The following is a 19,961-nucleotide window of genomic DNA, read 5'->3' as shown; positions in this document are numbered from 1 at the left end:
AAGTGACGCCTGTAAATAAATAATGTGAAGTGTGAAGAATTCTCCGATTTCTTCATCTAAAAATGAACCCCCAAAAGTTAAGTTTATAAATATAAAGCTGCTCGACGAACAAGTAGCTTTATAAGCTCTCCATGCTACTCTATCCTGTGCAAGCTTCTTCATCTCCCAGTACCTACAGCAACCTACATCATTTTGAATCTGCTTAGTGTATTCATCTCTTGATCTCCCTCTACTATTTTTACCCTCCACGCTGCCCTCCAATACTAATCTGGTGATCCCTTGATGCCTCAGAACATATCCTACCAACCGATCCCTTCTTGTAGTCAAGTTGTGCCACAAACTTCTCCCCAATCCTATTCAATACCTCCTCATTAGTTATGTGATCTACCCATCTAATCTTCAGGTTATAGATTTCAAATGAAAAACGACCTATATATATCAAATTTTAAAGTTACAGTCATATATGCTGCCATGCCCCCTTTTTATCTGTTACAGAAATCAGTATTATTTCAAAAAGAACTGTGAACTTTCTATTTCCTGCAATTATATGTATGATACATTGTGTATGTTGGTAGTAGTGCAGGTTTCTAGTGACTGTAAATGATTATTTTTGCTAGTATTTACGTTTGTTTCGCTGAAGCAGTTTGTTCATGTGTTACTGAATGTTTGTTGCCCAAGTGCCACATATATTTGTGGAAGTACAAATCCAAGATGACATGCTGCAAACGTCCTGCCATGACATGCTCATTCCAGTCACAGATTTTGCTTGATACCCCACACAATCACAGTTCTGTTAATAAATGTTGGTGTGGTACTGTATCAGAAGCTTTTCAGAAGTTGAGAAATACTGCATTCACATGACTGTTTTGATTCCACGGCCTTCAGGATGTTTTGTGTAACAGATGTTTTCAGAATCCATGTTGGCTGACATGGAGTGTGTAATTCTGTTTATGTTTATGTTTGAGCTCAGAATCTGCTCTAGGCTTCTACAACAGATGGATACCAATGAGTTGGATCCCTTATGCTACCACTCTCGTATGTGGGCAGGGCCTATGCTTTCTTCCAGCTACTAGTCACAAGTTCTCATCTGAGTGATCTGCAGTATCTTGTGGTTAAAACTAGAGCTAACTCATCTGAAAATTTTGTATTGAATCTAACAGGGATTACACCACATCTTCAAGCCTTGTCTCATTTTATCAATTTCAACTGTTTCTCATGGCTATTGATGGCAGTATCTGTATCATTCATCTTTGCAAAGGTGAGGGAATTAACCCTGGGCAGTAGTTAAGTATTTTCCATCATAAAAGAACCTTGAAAACAGAATTCAGTATTTACGTTTTTGGTTTGCAACCCTCAATTTTGGTTACTGCATCATCCTTGAGTGTTTGGACACTAACTTTGGTGCCACAGACAGCTATTCCACATGGCCAGCATTTGTTTGGGGTTTATGAGAGATCTTTCAATAAGATTCTGCTGTGGTAGTCACTGAAGACTTCATGCAGTCTCTTTACAGCCAAAGTTTCATTCAGAATCTCTCTGTCTATAGCTGTTTGTTCAACCACAAATAATTCTGTAGTTTGAGTATACACAGCTGTGGTGGTACATTTTGTGGCTAGTTTCATACCTTGTAGCCACATCATCAGGTGAATATAAACAATAAAATGTGGTACAAAACATGACAATATAAAAGGGCCTACCTCCTCAGTTAGAACTATAATGTTCACAGGTTGGATAGTTAATTAATAAAAAGCTGTACGGTGAAAACCTCTGCATATAAACATGCTTACTATACTTTTTATTCGACTGTCTGTTGTAAGAACTTTATGGTTTTAACTAAGAAGACTGACTTTTCTACATACTCTGCCATGCTCTGTATATATTTTAATGTTTATATGCACCTGATGACATAGCTACAAGCCATGAAACCAGTAGTGCCTTAAAAAGTTGGTTTAAATACAGCTGTTTGGAGAGTTCTGGCCACATAATGTTTGTTTCGTTTCACACCTATTACACAGTAGTAACTTTTTCTTCAGAAGTTTCTTTACAGTGACTGTAAAATATAAAGTCTGTCCCATCATGGGCATAGATGCATAATATCCAGTGCTTAGTCAACTGTTCCTTTAAATGTGAACCACAGTACCCCTACATACTCCTTGCCAGAGCTAAATGTTCTGAGTTCCTATCTGACATGTGATGTGACTGCCTGGCTTACAGAACATTACAGTCTGCCTACTAGTTTTATTTGTCCTTTGTTCATTGGTGTACAATGGCATCATAGTCACTGATATCAGTTTAGACACTGATGTCCTTGAAGAGGTCAGGTCTGTTGCTACATGACCTAATATATACAATGGCCTCTGAACTATTTGGTCGAAATGGTTTTCAGAGAAAGCATTTAGTATTATTTCACAGGATGTCTTGTCATGCCCTCCACTTAGAAAATTGCACTTGTTCCAATTGATTGCTGCATGATTAAATTCTTCTCCAAAAGTGACAGCCTGTTTGATGAACATATGCTTTACTGTGTTGAAGGTTTTGGTTATATCTGGAGGGGGGGGGGGGAAGGGGGGAGGGGGGGGGGGAAGTCTGCTTTTTGCTGCTACAAAGTAACCTGGCAGATTAAAACTGTTCTCTGAATTGAAACTTAAACAAAAATTTTTGTCATTCATGACAGTAGAATGCCACCCATGAAAGGCAAAGATTGTAGTTTGATATTTTTTTATCAGATAAATGTTTCGGCTGAGGACTTTCATCATATAGAGCTAAATATATTTTAGATAAATAATAATTGCTCACCGATGCAGAAATTATGCATTCTCATACTCAGTGACTCTCCAGGCATGTGTGTCCAATCACATAAGACGTGGAAAATATAATAATAACATTGATTACCTGTATGATAAACTAAGTTGACTTCATTATTATTCTGAGGGTACATCTCATTTTAGTTAATTTCTCATAAATATATCAACAGATTTAGAGTTTCTTTGGTACTTTTGCTGTTCAAGATAATTTTCTTCCTTAATGCAGCTAAAGTATGTGCGATTGCATGTGTGAAAGAGTTACCCTGCCACGAAAAGTACAAAAACAGTGTTATTTTACTTACTTTCAGTATATGAAATTATTAACTATGAAACATGCATATTTGTACTTAGGATTTTCTTCCACAGTTGCAAAATCAATAGCACATGTGTGACATTAGATGATGATTTAATGGTATTCCTGTGTCTGTGCAAAGTTACAGACGGTCTGTGCAGTGGGAATAATAATGAAACTCATAACTGTGGTTGTTTTTGCATGTATTATCTGTTATTTAGCTAGGATACAGCAGCCTTTAACACAGTCTTGGTTATTAAATTATCTTACTCGTGTTGAAAACTAATAGATAACATAAACTCAAAATAAGGATAAAAGTAAAATAAAACATTTTATTTGAAATACTTGCAGTTAACAGTGCTGTGAACAATAAAACAATGGTTTAAAAATATATAAAGCATAATTGTGTTCCAAGGCTTGCATTACAGTGAAATAGGGTAGCATATCTATGATGAGGTAAACATTAAAAAGCAAGAACCACTCAAGATAACTTCCAACACTTCATAAATAAAAAGCCAAAACACCTGTTGTTACATAGTATTTCCAAGTATTGCATCATGCACAAGGTATTTTTGTGCCAAGAAGAGAATATTTTAATAATTGCTATGAAAAAGTGGGTGTCTCTAACTTACAATGAAATTATGTCAAGGTAAGATGTGTCCTTGGAATATTTTGTGGTGGCATGTCTGAATATTGTCTTCTCAGTTTTCAAGCCACGACAGTTCGATGGCTATCTTCACTATACTCACCAGGACTAAAAACCACTGACTGCTGTGGCTGGTACAGTTTTCTGTTTATACAAGCACAATTTCAGTCTTCGGCACTAAACAGCCAAGGCCAAAACGACATGTGCATGGAAGGCGAGTTGGGCAGCTTGTAGCAACTTCGGCCCGCCTTGTGACCTGGTGATGACAGGTGTCATGAGGGAGCTGGCACCTTGTTTGAAACTGCCAGTCCCACCTCCCTACTAGCATCAAGCATCCATCTTTCTTTCAAATGGATTATTTACACTTGTAGGGAGGTGGCAGTTGCAGTTTCATCCATCTTTATGTTTTTTCAAACAGATGCTTGACACTTGTAGGGAGGCAGAAGTGGCAGATTCAAATGTATTGCTCCCATTCAAGGCACATGGTGTCATTTGGGCCCGAGGCGAGCTAGGGCTGCTATGAGCTACCCAAGTCGCCTTCCATACATGCTTTGTTTCAGCTCTCCCTGACTGGTGCCAGAGCCAGCAATTGTGTCAGTGTAAGCAGAAAACTATATACTAGGCCCGGCAGTCTGTGGCTTTTACACCTGACAGGTGGAAATAGTCACTAAAAGCTCATGTGTTTTATTCAAATTGATGTGGCTTGAAAACTGAGAAGTTAAGTTATATTGTCCTCATAGAGGAAAGGTATGATGGATGTTATAATTTGAAGGGAAATTAATTTTGACATACTATACTATAACATACTTTACTATAACAGACCTACTAAAGTGTTAATGCAACTACCTTTTTAACCGTAAAACTATTTGATTTTCAACACACCAAGAAGTGAAGTCATTTGCAACTTTAAACAACAACTAGTATTTCTTCTCCTGTTATTACACATCAAAGTTTTACTTCAGTCATTTGATGAGGGTAGAGCGAGGTATGCTAAATTTTTAATCTCTGTGTAATCAGTGGAAGAATTCATCAAACAAACACTGCCCATAGAGGTTTTCACATTTCCTCTTTCTCTGGTGTCAGGTGAATCATTAATAAATCTTTATATTTATGCCTTGCTTCTATCTTTTGGAGCTATCTGCTGCTCTGATTATCAAATATGACAGGCCAGTAAAATTTTATCACAACTCGCCACTATGTAGTAATTTGCATGGCTGTTACAAGAAAGAGCAATGTTTTTTGCCAATTATATTGATTAGTAAGCTTAAATATATCAAGGAGTAACTTTATCCCAAATTTTAACTAACTGTGGAGGTTTGGTTGCTGCTTGGTCTCATTTTTGAAGTGAACATTATTATTTCAATAGGATCTGCACATTCTAGGAAGTGATCCTGTTATACAATTTAAAAGCTGTGGCTTTAAATGCAACTTTTTCACTGGCATATAGTGCAATATTTCTGACTGACAATTTCAGCGTACCATTTATACAGACTTGTTTAGCTAAGTGTAGAGATTATATAGTGCTACACTCTAGGCAGAGTGGACACTGTTAAGAGTTTATACAGCAATTTTTTTCTGGAACTATGTGTCTTCATTTCATGACACATTTAAGAAACTTTACAGACTGCTCAGGGATGAAATGGAGTAATCAGTGTGACGAATGAAAAGCTTTTGTTAAATTAGGTAGGGCTATGTACTGGGCAGTTTTCTAGGTTTTACAGATATGTGATGAGTATGGGAATTGCTTATAAATAATGGTGGATGAATGTGGAGGTTTCAGTTATGATACTTAAATTGCATCGGGTGCTGGTGGTTTATTATTATTTGCACTTCTAATGGTTGCAAATACCAAGGGCTGAAAAACATATTAAATTTTGAACCTGACTTAATATACCCTCACTGCAACACGGTTCTGCCTTTCTATGTTGTTGTTACGGAAGGTTAGATTTCACAACTATAATCCAAATAACTTCACAGTGTTTCATTTTGAGAAAGTTAAGACTTTAAAAGTGTTTCTTTCCATATTTTTTCCCCTAGGCATCAAACAGATAAAATTAGTACATAGAAGTAAAAGTAATTTTCTGTGTAATAATGTGTATATATAACCTTTTCATAACACCCTCACAAAAGTGGATGTATACAATCTATCATGATCTAACTCATCAATTAATCTCAATGTTCTGAACCTATCCTCCACTTTGGAGCTGACTTCACACAATATCAACCATAATGTGTTTATATATCATTAGTTTTGAAGGTTTTTTTTTGTTAAAAACCTAAATGGCATAGTTATGTGTATTCAGTAGAGTCAGATTTTCAAATAGTTTCTGATAATTTGGAAACATAGTCAGTTCTCCAATTTATTCCACCTTGCATCCTTAGTGGTTAGAGGGAATTAGGTACAAAGTATTGCCACATGGTCCTGCTGACATCATACTATGGTTATTTTTATCTTCTGTTAGCACTTTCTTAACCAGTTGTGTAGTGTGGCTGATATGGAAGCTTCTGGTGATTAAAGAACACAAATACCTTCAGGAAACCTACCTTTATTTTTAATTACACATACCTGTTAATGAAGCCACAAGAAGACTATCATCTTGGCCACTGGAGCAAAAGGCAAAAGGCTATGAAATAAGACACACTAGGATAAATAATTGGTTTTAGTTATTTATTTTATAATTAATATGGTCTTTTATTTACTTACCAATGTTTTTATGTTTTAATTAACATCTTTTTCTTTGTAAACAACAATTGGGCAGTGAAGATTCAAGTGAGCTTTTCATTTGCAAAGTAGATTAGTCTTTGTCTGTTTCTTCTGGTACTTTTCATTTACAAATCACACCAGAAAAAAAGGTGATCACAACCCCAGAACTTATGAAGTTGGTTTCTGTCTTAGATGATTTTACACTATAGTTTATGTTTATATCCATGACAAGAGCATTGGATGCCAATGCCTGGAAAAGCCACTCACTGCCATCACTATTTCCACAACTGGTGACATACAAAATTAGAAGTAAATAAGAATTCTAATTTCACAAAACAGAATATGTGGAATCAATTTCACTGAAGCTTTCTCTTTGCATTGTACCTTCTTCCAGCAGAGTGGGTGATTCACTTGATTATGCCAGTACCTATGGAACTAATTAACTATGAGATTCTTTTGTAAGAGCATTTGCATGAAACAATACGAAGTCTGACATCTTTTGAATACAAAATGTTACATTTTGTAGAAAAAGATCCAGTATTACATTGAAAATTGCTCATAAAAACACAATATGGACTTGAAATGAAAATAAATTGAATAACAAGCATTTCTATATTACCAGTTTCATACATACTACAAAGACATGTCATTTGGCATTGTGTGGTATGCTGATGTTTGGAAGTGCCAAACCATTGGTTATATATGAACAGCCATGAGTGCTGAACTTACATTCAGTATTTATATTTTCTGTTTTGTTTACCTGTAATAAATTACAATGCCAAATGCAGTAAGTTTATTTATTTAAGCTAAGCAAATTCAGTTCACTTCAGTACTGCTATCTATCCCTTTCACCCAAATGACATCTCCCCCTTCATTTTCTTACCAGCTGTCTTTATAAAATTTCATTTATTTCAACATGTCAGACATTAGAGGTCATTAATCATGACCCATAACTATCATTTTCTATCTACAGTACAGTATGTTTGCTCCAAAACCTAATTACTGAATAATAATTACGTATTGATTAGCAAGGCTGCCGCCAATTTCTGAATATTTGAGAAGAAAAAAGCTGATTTGCAATCTTCTCATAACTAGCTGACTAGCTGTTTAGACCCAGTAGTCACATACATTATGCAACAGTTAGGGAGCTATAGTAATATGCTGTACAAAATGAGCTCAGAAGAAAATTATAAATATGAAGAAATTTCCTTGTATAAAATAGACATACAAAATACAAGCTGGTTGATAATGTTAAGTAAACAGTAAATGTGTTTACACAATAATAAGGAAAGAAAATACATAAAATATGAAAACTGCTCATAATCTTGTGAAATAATTTCATGTTTGCCCATCCATAAATTCCCAACCAAAATGTGTGTTCAGTGTGACTCATGTACTGAAAAGTAGACTGCAAGGAGGAAACTTAATTCAACCTTTACAATGATTCAGTTTTATGCACTGCAATGCCATCAGTTATCTGTCTAACAGATAAAAGAATAAAAACAATTGAATGAATTGGTACACTCAGTGTATTTTTCTCATTCAGAAATTTTTAAAGTTGGGTACTGAGATGTAAGAGAGAACTGTTCTGCAGTAAAGAAAATACAACAATATTATTGTTGTGTGCAGAATGACATGGTTTACAGAAGTTGAAAATGCAGGTACTGGCTAATGAATGTCATGAATGATGTCTAGAACAAAGGTGACATATGAGGGAAAACAGAAATAGAAAATGCCCATTATGGTAAAAGGCCCATTATGGTACAAATCTCAGTGTTCATATATGTGCTATGCAACAGTTCTTCAAAGGACTGTGAGCTTATCAATAGTTTACTCTAATGTTGCTCACCACAGAAACTCCAAGAAGTACCTGCAGCTTTGTTGCATTTCTTTACCAAATAAATCTCTGTGCATGTAATGAAATCCATGTTTGTGTTATGTAAGAAGCTACATGCCATACAAATGTGTTGAAAAGGTATTGTTATATTTTTGCCAGAAATAGAAGAACTTTTGCTATGGCTTTATGTTAATAAGTAAGCCTGAAATAAATCTCATCTTTTAAAGACAGCTTCAGACATAAATTGCTCACAGTGATACAAATAAGTGTCACCAATCTAAGATGGATAACAAAGTTTCAACCTCTTACGTAATAATAATAACAATAATAATAATAATCCAGCAAACATGGCCAAGTGTAAAATTCATATAACTGGAAACAGTGTCTTTCTTTATTACTGTCTAGCAGTTATTACTGTGAACTCTATTCTAATACTTCATTTTCCTTACAGTATTTTTCCCACACAGTCAGTCAAACTAACAACAATCCAAATTATCTTCATAACATACCTCACTAACCTATAGTACACTTAAAGGATGATTTTTAGTGCAGCAGATTGCAACAATAAGCATCAGATTTTTCCTGATTGTCAGTTATAACAAGAACAGATGCTATTCATATCTCTCAGTCTACAATCCACACATAGAATATTTTCAACATGTAGTAATACCAGTCTCTGCATAAATGCATTTAACTCCATTTTTTAATCCTACATATAATACACAGGAACATGTACAAGTGCACATGACAGAGAATGCACACATAAATACACAAGCACACACACAGTCTTAGAGATCAATCACTTCAGTCACACAGTCTCCAAGCAGCTTTACGATTCTTGCCTACCAGCCTGTTGTAAGTGGCAGTTTCCTACTCTGTCAGTTTTGTAGCCTAGGTATTGAGTTGATCTACTAAAACACAGACAACATTATTTAATAATTGTAGAATTGCTAATGGTATCTTGACATCTGAATTTTGTAAGAGGATCTTGCTGTACTTAAGTACATGGTGAGTATTAAGGCTGCCCAGTGAACGATAAGATATGTTTTGCCAACCTGTGAAACAGCTGCTGAGTGATTCTGTTGTACTTTCATATGGTTAAGAAACTATTAAAATTGTTGAAAGGTTATGGCTGAGGTAATATTTTTTGATAATAATGTTTGAAACAAGTCAGTGAAATGAACTAGCATTTTAAAAAATTGCTTGTAGGGAAACTGCTGTGTATAGGTTTCTGTCTTAAACAAGAACTTCTACAAGTAAAATATTTTTGTCTTATCTCAGTTACAGAACTGGCACACCTGTTAATGGATCAATGTATTTCATGAAGTTTTTGGCATATCAGCATACTACGTTGCTGCATGAAGGTCAGAGGTTTCTAAGCTACAGTGTTATTAAAACGCAGCTATATAAGGAACAGTGTGAATGCTTTTGCTGTTAATCGCTCAGCTTTTTTGCAAAGGTGCTGTGAATACGTGAGCTGTAAAACAAATATATTTATTTCACTGTGATCTGTCCCATGTGTGAATACATCAGTAAAGTGAACTGTGATTCAGTGTTAATGTTTACTTCTCAAAGAGAACGCAAAAGTGTTTAGCAACAGAAAAACATAGAGATAGGCAGAAAAATAAATAAGTGTTGCCTCAACAATAATTCCATGCAGGCTTCTGTGTATCTTCTCTTCATTAAAAAATATGTATTGTTTTATGAATCTGTTAGTATTCATAGTATACACAACAAATGTTCTTCATTTCTGACATGTATTGTATTGCCATAAGACATTCCATTTGAGTGAAGTACGCATTGTACTTCTGTTCTAAGGAAGATGCATGTGAGTGTTTTGTGTATGGAAATGTAGTATGAAACAAAACTTGTGGCACATTGCTATGAGTCAAGATTTTTTCAGGAAAGAATGAAATGATATTATTATTATTGAAAAATCCAAGGAGTTGTCTTCTCTAGCAAAGAAACTGGTTCACAGTATTTCTGTAGTAACCATGAACTTAGGTCTCTTAGTGCCACACAGCTACTGTATGATTATAACAGAGAGATTTCCAGCTCAAGAACATGTTTTATTGTTGTCAAAACCAATTGTCTAGTCAGCACCAAATTTTCTGCCAAAATTGGCTTCTTTTAACATACAGTAGCATATGTTCAAAATAATTTTGTGTATCAGTATGATAAGAAATGAATTTGTTTGCTATATAACACATACTGGCGAAATAGAAAATGTTTATCAAGCTTGCTCTTTGGTGAACTCTTAGTGAATATAAATATCTAATTTAAAGAAGGTACATTGACTTCCTACAAGTATATCGGAGTACTGAACAAGATGTCATACATTTAAGTAAGTCTTATGTAGATGAAATCTCAGATATTTTATTCGCGTTTTTATGTAGTACAATCCTACAACTTTATCATATTGCTTTGTTGCCCTTTCATACTGTTTAAAGAGGAAATTTTTGAAAATTGTGAACTATGTGTGGATAGTCTTTTCACTGTCATACGCAGATTCACCTAACTTTTGCTGTATTTGTGATTTTGTTGCAAATGTAACAAGCTTTATTGTGGTGTAAGAGCAATGTATGTTGTTTATCAACACTCTTACTCAATTTTTATGGATGAGTTCACTCAGGCATTTCTGAAGAAGCCTGTATCACAGTCTTCCACCAAGTACTGTAATCTAGCACCAGGATGTTTCTGTAAAGAGTTGATAAGCTTAGCTACAAGATAAATGTTGCCATTATAGAATATTAGTGTTTCAACATCAATTTTTTGTGAATGGTACTGGAATCTAATTGCTGTTACTCTAAGAGCCTGCTTTCCATTGTAGCTAGAGACAGTCATCTACCATTTTTTTTTTTTTTGAAGTATGAGAGAGAGGGAGACAGCCAGCCAGAGGAAAACTTATAATGGTATATTTATTTATGTAGTCAGTAGGCTATTATAGGGAACAGCCACTTACAACAGATGAAATGGTGAGTAATTGTTGCTGAAAAAAGAGGAACAATAATAATAAACACTTTGGACATACTAAAGCTATCAAAACTGAATACCCTGACAGTAAGAATTTAAATTAAAATGTATTCATATTTATTTCAGGTTTTTTCACCAGAACCTTGTAACACTGATGAACAAAGGTCATCAAAGCAGATCTTTTTTTGCATGTAGAAATAATTGGGGAAAGTTTTTGTATCTGAGTTATGGAAGCTAAGAAATACTTCTTATTGTACATATACTTTGAGTGATGCATCTTGTTACACACTGCTGCAGTATTTCTGTAGGTATTATTAGGTACCTGTGATTGATTGAGCTCTGTGTGTGCACATTCATTTTAAACCTTTTTGCTAACAGAAGTTAATTTTGCAAATTATAATTCTGAAATGTTGTTGCTAATTTCAAATATCATTAATTCAGTATGCATCGAACAAAATTTTTATGCTAAGCATTTCGGCTAAGTAACTGACACTTTGTATCCAAAATCATATGGGATGGAAACAAACCATGCAAAAGTACAGCACAATAAATTACTATATTAAATATGGACATAGGAGGTATTTTAATGTTACTGATCAGTGAATCAGTTTTGTGTTGCAGAGACCATTACTTTAGCACAAATATGAGGCACATACTTCCTATTTCATCAGCAAAAATTTCTAACACCATTTCACATCAGATCAGACTTCCCATGCTTACTTGAAATTGGCACTCAATTAGGAAATTACAGCAAAATTTTAGGTTGTTTAAAAAAGCAGTCTATAAATGCCCCATGAACTAAGTGTATCCTTTGTGCGTGTATATTCATTATTCTGTGGACATTCTCATCTTCATTGTAGTTCTACCTTTAAAATCAGTTCCATTTCATTTATTATGGTGATGTTGCTTTGGCTAGGTTATGAGCTTGTTGAGAAATTGACCATAAGTGGTGTGATGGGTACTTTAGGTAATGGGTGTAGGGAATCAAACACAAATATTTTTCTTGAGAAGCAATAAGTTAGACACATCAACTTACAATGAATGAGATATTTCATAACAGTAGACACTGAAGCATGTTATGAAGCTTTCGGGAGCACACTACTTGAATACTTCTTCATGTATACTGCATGTGCTAATTTTGAACTTCAAATTCAGATGGGCACCAAATAATCACCAGAATTTTCCAATAGCCTAACTAAATCTGAAAGTACAATAACGAAAAATAAATTTCAATGAACAGATTAGAGTAGAAGAATTGTAATTCATCAAATACTCATAACTGTCCCCTGATAAACTATTTCATGCATTTGCAGTGATGACACAGACTAAATTAGTATGCAAGCACTTACAATATGATAGTCTCCGAGGTAGTTTGGTTGTACAAAGGGCAGTGTCAAAAGCTATTTCTCATTAAAATTATATTGAAATTTAAGTACTGTACTATACTTTTTGTAATCAATTTAATCCCTTATCAGTGGCAACAATGTATACTGGCTGTCTTCAAAATACTGAAAGCTTGAAAAAAATCATATCATATACATAATATGTTTATCTCAGTTAAGAAAAGTGATAGCCACTGTTCAGTGAAAGAAAATTTAAAAAAAGGAGATATTCCTTTTTTCTTGACCAGTAATACCATGGTTGTTACACAAAGATTTCCTGTTATGTTCTAGATGTTTAGTTCTTAATATACCTGCAACACTATTATTTTGCACAAGCAGCTGAGTAGTCTGGCCAATGTCATGTATGAAATGGCACTATGGCATTGCTACATGGTTATTATTAATGAAAAATAAGAAAATTATAAAGATTGTAATCATATGAGTTAAACTACAAAAACAAAAACTAATTATATGCGTGAGTGGAATGCGCTGCTAAGAAGTTTTTAAAGCAACATTTATTTAGTGATCACTGTAAGACACTGCTAATGAAACAGTAGAAGCTTAAGCTACTTTGTAACTTTTAAAATCTATAAGTCACCATTCACAAAGTCTATGCATATGTAGTATGAAGACTCTGATTTCCTGAGCTCTTGATCACAATTCCAATACCTGTGAATTTACTGTAGGTGGATCTAACACATGTCACTGCTGCAAGTAAAATGCCATTTCTGTTATTCAAAAGCCAAATTAGTTCTATCATATTCAGTATTGTAGTGCAATGAAATAAAATAATTTGAAGTGATAAAATAATGATAAACTGTGTGAGTTATAGCAAGTTCTAATAAGGCCACTTTTCTATGTATTTCCTTTTGCAGAAGTATTAGGATGAATAGTAAAAAAAATGTTAATTTTAGGAATTCCTTTTAGTAATTCTTCAGCACTTTTATGATTATTGAGAGAGTAATGAAGAAATTGAGTTGGATGAAAGATAGTTTCAATTTGTAGAAGAAAAAAAAAAAGGACAACGTTCTGCTGACTTATCATTTATGCTAGCACATCTGTTCAGAAGTGTTGTTTCAGAATTGCTGCTGTAGGATATTTTAAAATAACCATTTCTGAAAGAAAAAAACTAATTAGATCTTGCTCTGATATTTCCTTTGTGTCCCACATTGTGTCTGAGGTTTTTTTTCCACTTTGTATTCTTCATTTTTGTTATAACCATCTATTGCTCATAGAGAAACAAAGTATGGAAGCTGTATAATTACATCTACTTCAGGTGAATATCTGTATTGCTAGTATCTCTTTATTTCAGAGTTCATGGCTTCAGCAGTAGCAGACACTACTGACATAGTGAAAATAACATGAGAAATAGTGGATGCTCCAATTAAATTATATTCTTGAAGAATATAATTAACGAACAGAGGAAAAGAAAACTCTGGGCTATAGCTCAACAAAATTTTGTGGTTAAAACTGGATATATTAATTGTAATAATCACTGGGTTTGATTATGCTGGGTTGCTGAATTTTACAGTAATGTAGCTGCACTGGTCCTTCATTATCTCTACATACTCTGTCAATAGAGTGACAATGAAGCTCTCTTTAAAATGAAACTTCATGGAAACAAATTAGTCTCAATAATAGATATGGACAATGTCTGTGAACATAGTTATTTCACATAGGAAGTAAGAAAGAAAATAAAAATGTAAATACCAAACTGAGAAGCACACAGGCTCATGAAAATATAGTTATATAGTCAGATTATGCACTAGAACTTAATAAGGAAATCATTTCTTAAAATTTCAACAAAGAAAGCCACAGAATAAACAGATAATTCTGTGGAATATTACCAACCATATAACAAACAGAAGCTACAGCCATTTAAGTTAGGTTGCCTTTATTTCATTTTCTTAGATTTATGTGAATAATCTCAAGCCATTGTCCACTAAAATATATTCAGAGTCGACTACTTCGTAATCTTCAGAATGGTCACAATGTGCTGTGTGGGTAGATGGCAGTTCAGGTCCTTGAATGTAATACAAACATCCATATAAACAGTAATTAGTCTCAGGGATGAAGTTAAAAGGCATACTGTTGCTTTATCTGTTATAGTAACAAACAAATCTTTTCTGTTTGGAATGCCCGGGGGGGAAACAGAGCAAATGTATGAACTATTTTGTAAGAGTAAAACACTGGATCTCACCATTTTTGAAAGATCAGTACCAGTAACGGGTTGAAATAATTATGTATCTTGACTATTTTCTGTTTCATCCATAGCGAATTATTTCACCAGTATCAGATGTTGCTGTTGTGGATTTGTACCTATGGTGACGACTACAAATTGAAACACTTAACAATAGCTGGTAATTGACTCTCCTTGCCAAGATAATTTATAAATTGAAGCCATGTAACCATGTGAAGATTTTATAAGGCTGTACATGCGCATATGCACACGCACGTGTGTAGGTCTGTGTGTGGGTGTCCATTTAGATCAGTTTATGTAACACTGAAAAAAATTAAGATACTGACAGGTGAAATTTCTAATCTAGCAACGCTTTTTATGAAACCTTTTAGAAAGCACCATACAACAGATCATTTACTATCTTGTAGAAATACTAAAAAACGGAACAGTTAGCTTAATTTTGATACCAAAGATTCATTGATTTACCTTGTCTTTCAAAGAGATTCTCGTGATGGCTCTGCACTAATTAACAAAAAAAGGGTAATTCGTGAATATAAAATAACTGAGAATTAAGGGCCTACTTTCTGACTGCTGCAGACCATATCTGAATCATACGGAAAGATAATGCGAACCGAATGGAAGCTGAGACTTGTGTTGGCGTTCTTGAAGATATCTGCAGAGAAGCAGTTGGCTGTTGCGGCGTCTTGGGTGGCCGCTGGAAGGGCGTGGCTACTCCGCCCACGGTTTCTGCGCCCTTTGACCTTCCCGCCTTCGCGGACTGTCCTCAGTATTTATGTGTAAAAACCATCGCATCTTGCGAGTAGCGCCGCTCAAATCAACTGTTTTGCGCAGACCCGTTTTTCGGTGTTCAACTTCCATTGTTGGGTAAGCGGCACGGCGAAGATGATATTATCTCACTGCAGCAGTACAATCGACAACATTAGCCAGTAAAATGCGCATCTTTATGCATAAAAAACGGTGTAGATACTTAATGCTTGCCAGGTATATTATTAAAAGATTCCTTCTTCTCCATTAAAAAACCCAAGACACCAAATACAGACACATTTTCGCACAGCTTAAGCAGTACACTCACTATTTTTGTGAAATCGAGACAGAAATATTCATCGCCTTTCTGCTTTCAAATGTCCGAATAGCCAACATAACACGCTTCACAGGGCTAAGGAACAGAAAGCTAATAAATTAGGGGAAGAACGTAATGCATAAATCAGTATGGCTGGACCCAAACTGACAGATCGTATTTTTTGCACGGTAAATATACAACGTTAATCACATGATAAGGTTACCGGAGGAAAATAGTAGACAGAACGTTACAGAAAAACGGTAAACTGCACTATACAGAACGTAATGCATAAATCAAGATGGCTGGACCCAAACTGACAGATCGCATTTTTTGCACGGTAAATATACAATGTTAACCACATGATAAGGTTACCAAAGGAAAATAGTAGACAGAACGTTACAGAAAAACGGTAAACTGCAGTTAACGAACCTTTTCCTTAGAATTATTATACGTGCTGGGTGATATAAGTAGGAAGCAAGAAGCTAACTTCTGTGAATGTGAAAGTTGGAATTTTTGTTTCCTTTTTCCACTGTTGTACTACTACTCCCACAATTATTATTTTTTTTTTCTGGGAGAAAGTTTTCACTGATCAGACAGCAAATAATTTGCACGAAAAATCTCACCGCAGTTTAGAAATAAGGTTACACATTTGGTATTGCAAGTAATAACGGAGTCAAGCGTTGTAAGCGTAATGCAGATTGAACTGCTGCAGTGATAAAACCAGTACATACAGTGGACAGCGAACACAAAAAATGAAACTGATGTTCACCAATTCGTACTGATGACGATGCCTGTGAGATGGGTTGTAAACCAACAATAGACTTGGTTGCCTTAATTTCACGAGGCTCATCGATAAAATATTTGTTTGATCAAACGTTTATTTGGAACACGTATGTGGCAGTGAATACTACACAGTCAGAAAGTAGGAAAGGTAAGTAATGGAAATGCGGATCTAGAGAAGTCTCACCGAGACACGATCGATGGATTTTTAAAAAATGGCAAGGAGGTGCTTGAAAAAACTTGGTAAGTTGAACAGATGGGGAAAAAGTATTTTTGTGGACCATGGCCTAGGGGATAATCGCTTTTTAGGAAACATAATTGAGGGGGCGTTCTAGCAAAGGTAAAGGGATAGTTGGAAACAATTTTCGTGGATGTTATTAAGAGCATCACAACTGTCAGTCTCATTCTTGATCGACTAGCCGGATGACGAATCTAATTTTTTGAACAGTATTTCGAAGAGTGAGTCAGTTATCTTGGTAAGGTTTATAAATTATGGGCTTTGTGTTATGCCCCGAACTACGCATGGGCGATGGTGTAGGCTGGATAATGGTAATATAGTGAGCGTTTAAACTGCTCAGGAGATGTGTGAGAATCATTCAAAGAGCCTGCGTGAATATTGGCCAGCTGAGGTGGCAGATATATTCTGTAGGTACGCCCATTCTCCGTATTGATGAAGACGACTATGTTAGTGGTCGAAATATGAAATATTGTGCAGCCTGATTAACGGTAATATGTAATTGTGTAGTAAAGAGAGATCTACTCCCGTTCCCAGCAAGATTTCCCCAAGAATAATCTAAATAGAGTCTAACACACTATAACAAAAAAAGAGAATGAAAGCCGGATCGGAGTCAACCGATCTTGCTCGGACTATATCGCCACACTAAAGATTTTAGTGAAATGATCAGTACAATCCGGTGACCGCTGGAAGTGCGATCTGGATATTCCGAGGTAGCTTCTGACAGTTTCAAACGAAGCTAACTCTGGACAGCGTTGGAAGCTCAAGTATTTCCGTAAAAATTAAGTATCGAGATTGCAGATCCACGTTGAAGAACGAATCAAGCTTTCAGAATGTTTTCAAACAAATGCAGGAATGAATCATAGCTATATGCTGTCCTTGTTGATTGTTCTTCGAGGCTTGACGGCAAGGCTCCAAAACAAGGCAAGCACAGTTAACTGATTTAAAGACACCCAGGGAGACAGTAGAAATGAGAATACGCTACACACACGAGGAGACGAGACCAAAGACAATACAAAGAGTCAAGTCTTTTCTGTTGTCTTGGAACCGCTATCTGAGTGGATGGAAGTGCCAACAAAGATGTCGAACACAGAGAGAACAAAGCATGAGACACTTTGCAGAACTATGACCTAATTGGAAAATGTCCAGCGCACAGTTATCCACCTGATCTTAAGTCAAATGAAGCCCTTCGGAAAATCCCTTAGGACAGATCCATGGACATTAGAGTGAGGGTGAGTCTAAATGGCGCTAGGCTAGGTACATTCTGAGAAACACGGAAGACATCTCCGAATGTGTGTTCGACTGGAATCCTGAAAGCGAGAGGACGAGCAAATAGGAGCAGATCAATCGGAAAAGATTGAGGAGTGGCATCTTCAGACCACTGAAAGCTGCTATATATATAAGATTTGAGATCAATCACATGTATTATCATCAGAGCGACATAGTATTATAAATGTAGTACGGAAAGGCATTTCGTTGACATCGGACATACAAGTGAAGTATCAGAGTGCACAGCATAGAACAGTGGTGGGCATAATGCGGTTCACGGGCCGCTTGTGGCTCTTGTTAACTTGGCAGTGCTGTAAATTCGCAGTCTTCACGTCGCCCTAACGCTGTACACCGCAGTCATACTCAATCAATCACACTTGTTGCGAGTAACGTGATCGCAGTTTCCAAATAATTTCTGTAGGAAGCAGGAAAACCTTTCAGAATTGTTGAAACACAGTGGTTGTTATTACTCGATAAGGCGAACCGTAGATCCTACCGCAGCTAACTTAGACATGTGACAAGTTGCAAGGCAAGATTCTACTTAAAAGTAATCCCCATTATTACCTCGCAAGGGAAGTAAGGAAAGCAGTAGTGGAAAATACGTTCGTGGACAGCTGCTTCCTCTTGTTAATGTGACTCAATTTATTAAAGACGATAAGATGAAAAGAGTGAGAAAGCTGATAGAAAAGTTGATGGATAGTGCAAGCAAAAAGTTAAGTTGGTCGATGGCGTGTAAATTTAGGAAGGAAGGACAAGATGTCGAACGAAATGGGTGTCAAATATCTTCACTAGAGAGCCAGCAGCAAAGCGCAAAAATAAATATATCCCATGGGCAATAAGGATAAATTTCATTTTATGCAACACTTTCTGCGATGTTATGGACAATACAAAGAAATATACCAACTTTGCGAAGGCTTCATAATGTCATGCAACTGGACTGCAATAATAATAATAATAATAATAATAATAATAATAATAATAATAATAATGATAATATTAATTCAGTCTATGGGATTTGCCTTCAAAAAGTGAGAGAAAACGAATCATCAGGTGTGCCGAGGTAACAGTATGAAGAAAGGTGTACAGCATTAGATTCTTACGACGAAAGAGAAAAATCAAGATTAAAGTGGCCATTAGTTTAACCAGACGAAACGTGTTTTCATACACATTCCACTGTGAATATCCATTGCCGCAGTGATAATGTGTGAGGAGTGTGGTAAAACTAAATTATAGGTCGATCCTCAACTGCTATGCTCTACTGGGCACTGGCTACACATCTGCAACTTGTTACAGCGCCCCGTCCGTAAGAGAGCTGAGGCGTGCACTGTTCATCCACTTCGAGAAGTATTAATTTGCCATTGTTTTTATGATTATTTCAGTTGGAATCCGACAGTATTTTCTCAGTCCTGATTTGTTTTCTATTTCACATTTTTAATTTTTGGTGAAAACATAATACTAATGGAAAATGAATAATTTTTTTCTAGTGAATAAGTTTGGATTTATGGGGATACACACTCTCCTGGCATACGTTTCTGATGAAAAGCTCTACGGTTTCCATCAGGGGGAGCAGTGTTGAGATACTGCGAAGTAGCGACAAGTATAATACTTCCGCTCCTTTCCTTTTCTTACACTTTTCGAAACTTTGCAGCATATCAACACCCCCGCCGTACTGGAAACACGAAAACTTTTCATCAGTGCTCCAAATTTGATTACCATAAGAGTGCAATTTTACTTGTACTTAGCATAAACTAATGAAATATGCTTACCATTTAGGTATAA

At 35.6% G+C, this 19,961-nt stretch overlaps 1 long non-coding RNA gene across 1 annotated transcript; it reads right to left on the bottom strand.

Annotated features, from left to right (window-relative positions):
• Positions 1-6,396: 6,396 nt before the first annotated feature.
• LOC126356009 (uncharacterized) lies at positions 6,397-19,026 on the bottom strand. The gene is made up of 2 exons (XR_007565561.1): positions 14,839-19,026; positions 6,397-14,661 (listed from the first exon to the last, which is right to left on the bottom strand). It is a non-coding gene; the product is annotated as an uncharacterized LOC126356009 (long non-coding RNA).
• Positions 19,027-19,961: the final 935 nt, after the last annotated feature.

The sequence above is a fragment of the Schistocerca gregaria genome, chromosome 3 (genome assembly GCF_023897955.1).
Source record: "Schistocerca gregaria isolate iqSchGreg1 chromosome 3, iqSchGreg1.2, whole genome shotgun sequence".
NCBI classification, from domain to species: domain Eukaryota; kingdom Metazoa; phylum Arthropoda; class Insecta; order Orthoptera; family Acrididae; genus Schistocerca; species Schistocerca gregaria.
The sequence above is the reverse complement of the archived record's forward strand: the minus strand, read 5'-3'. Positions and strand labels throughout refer to the sequence as shown.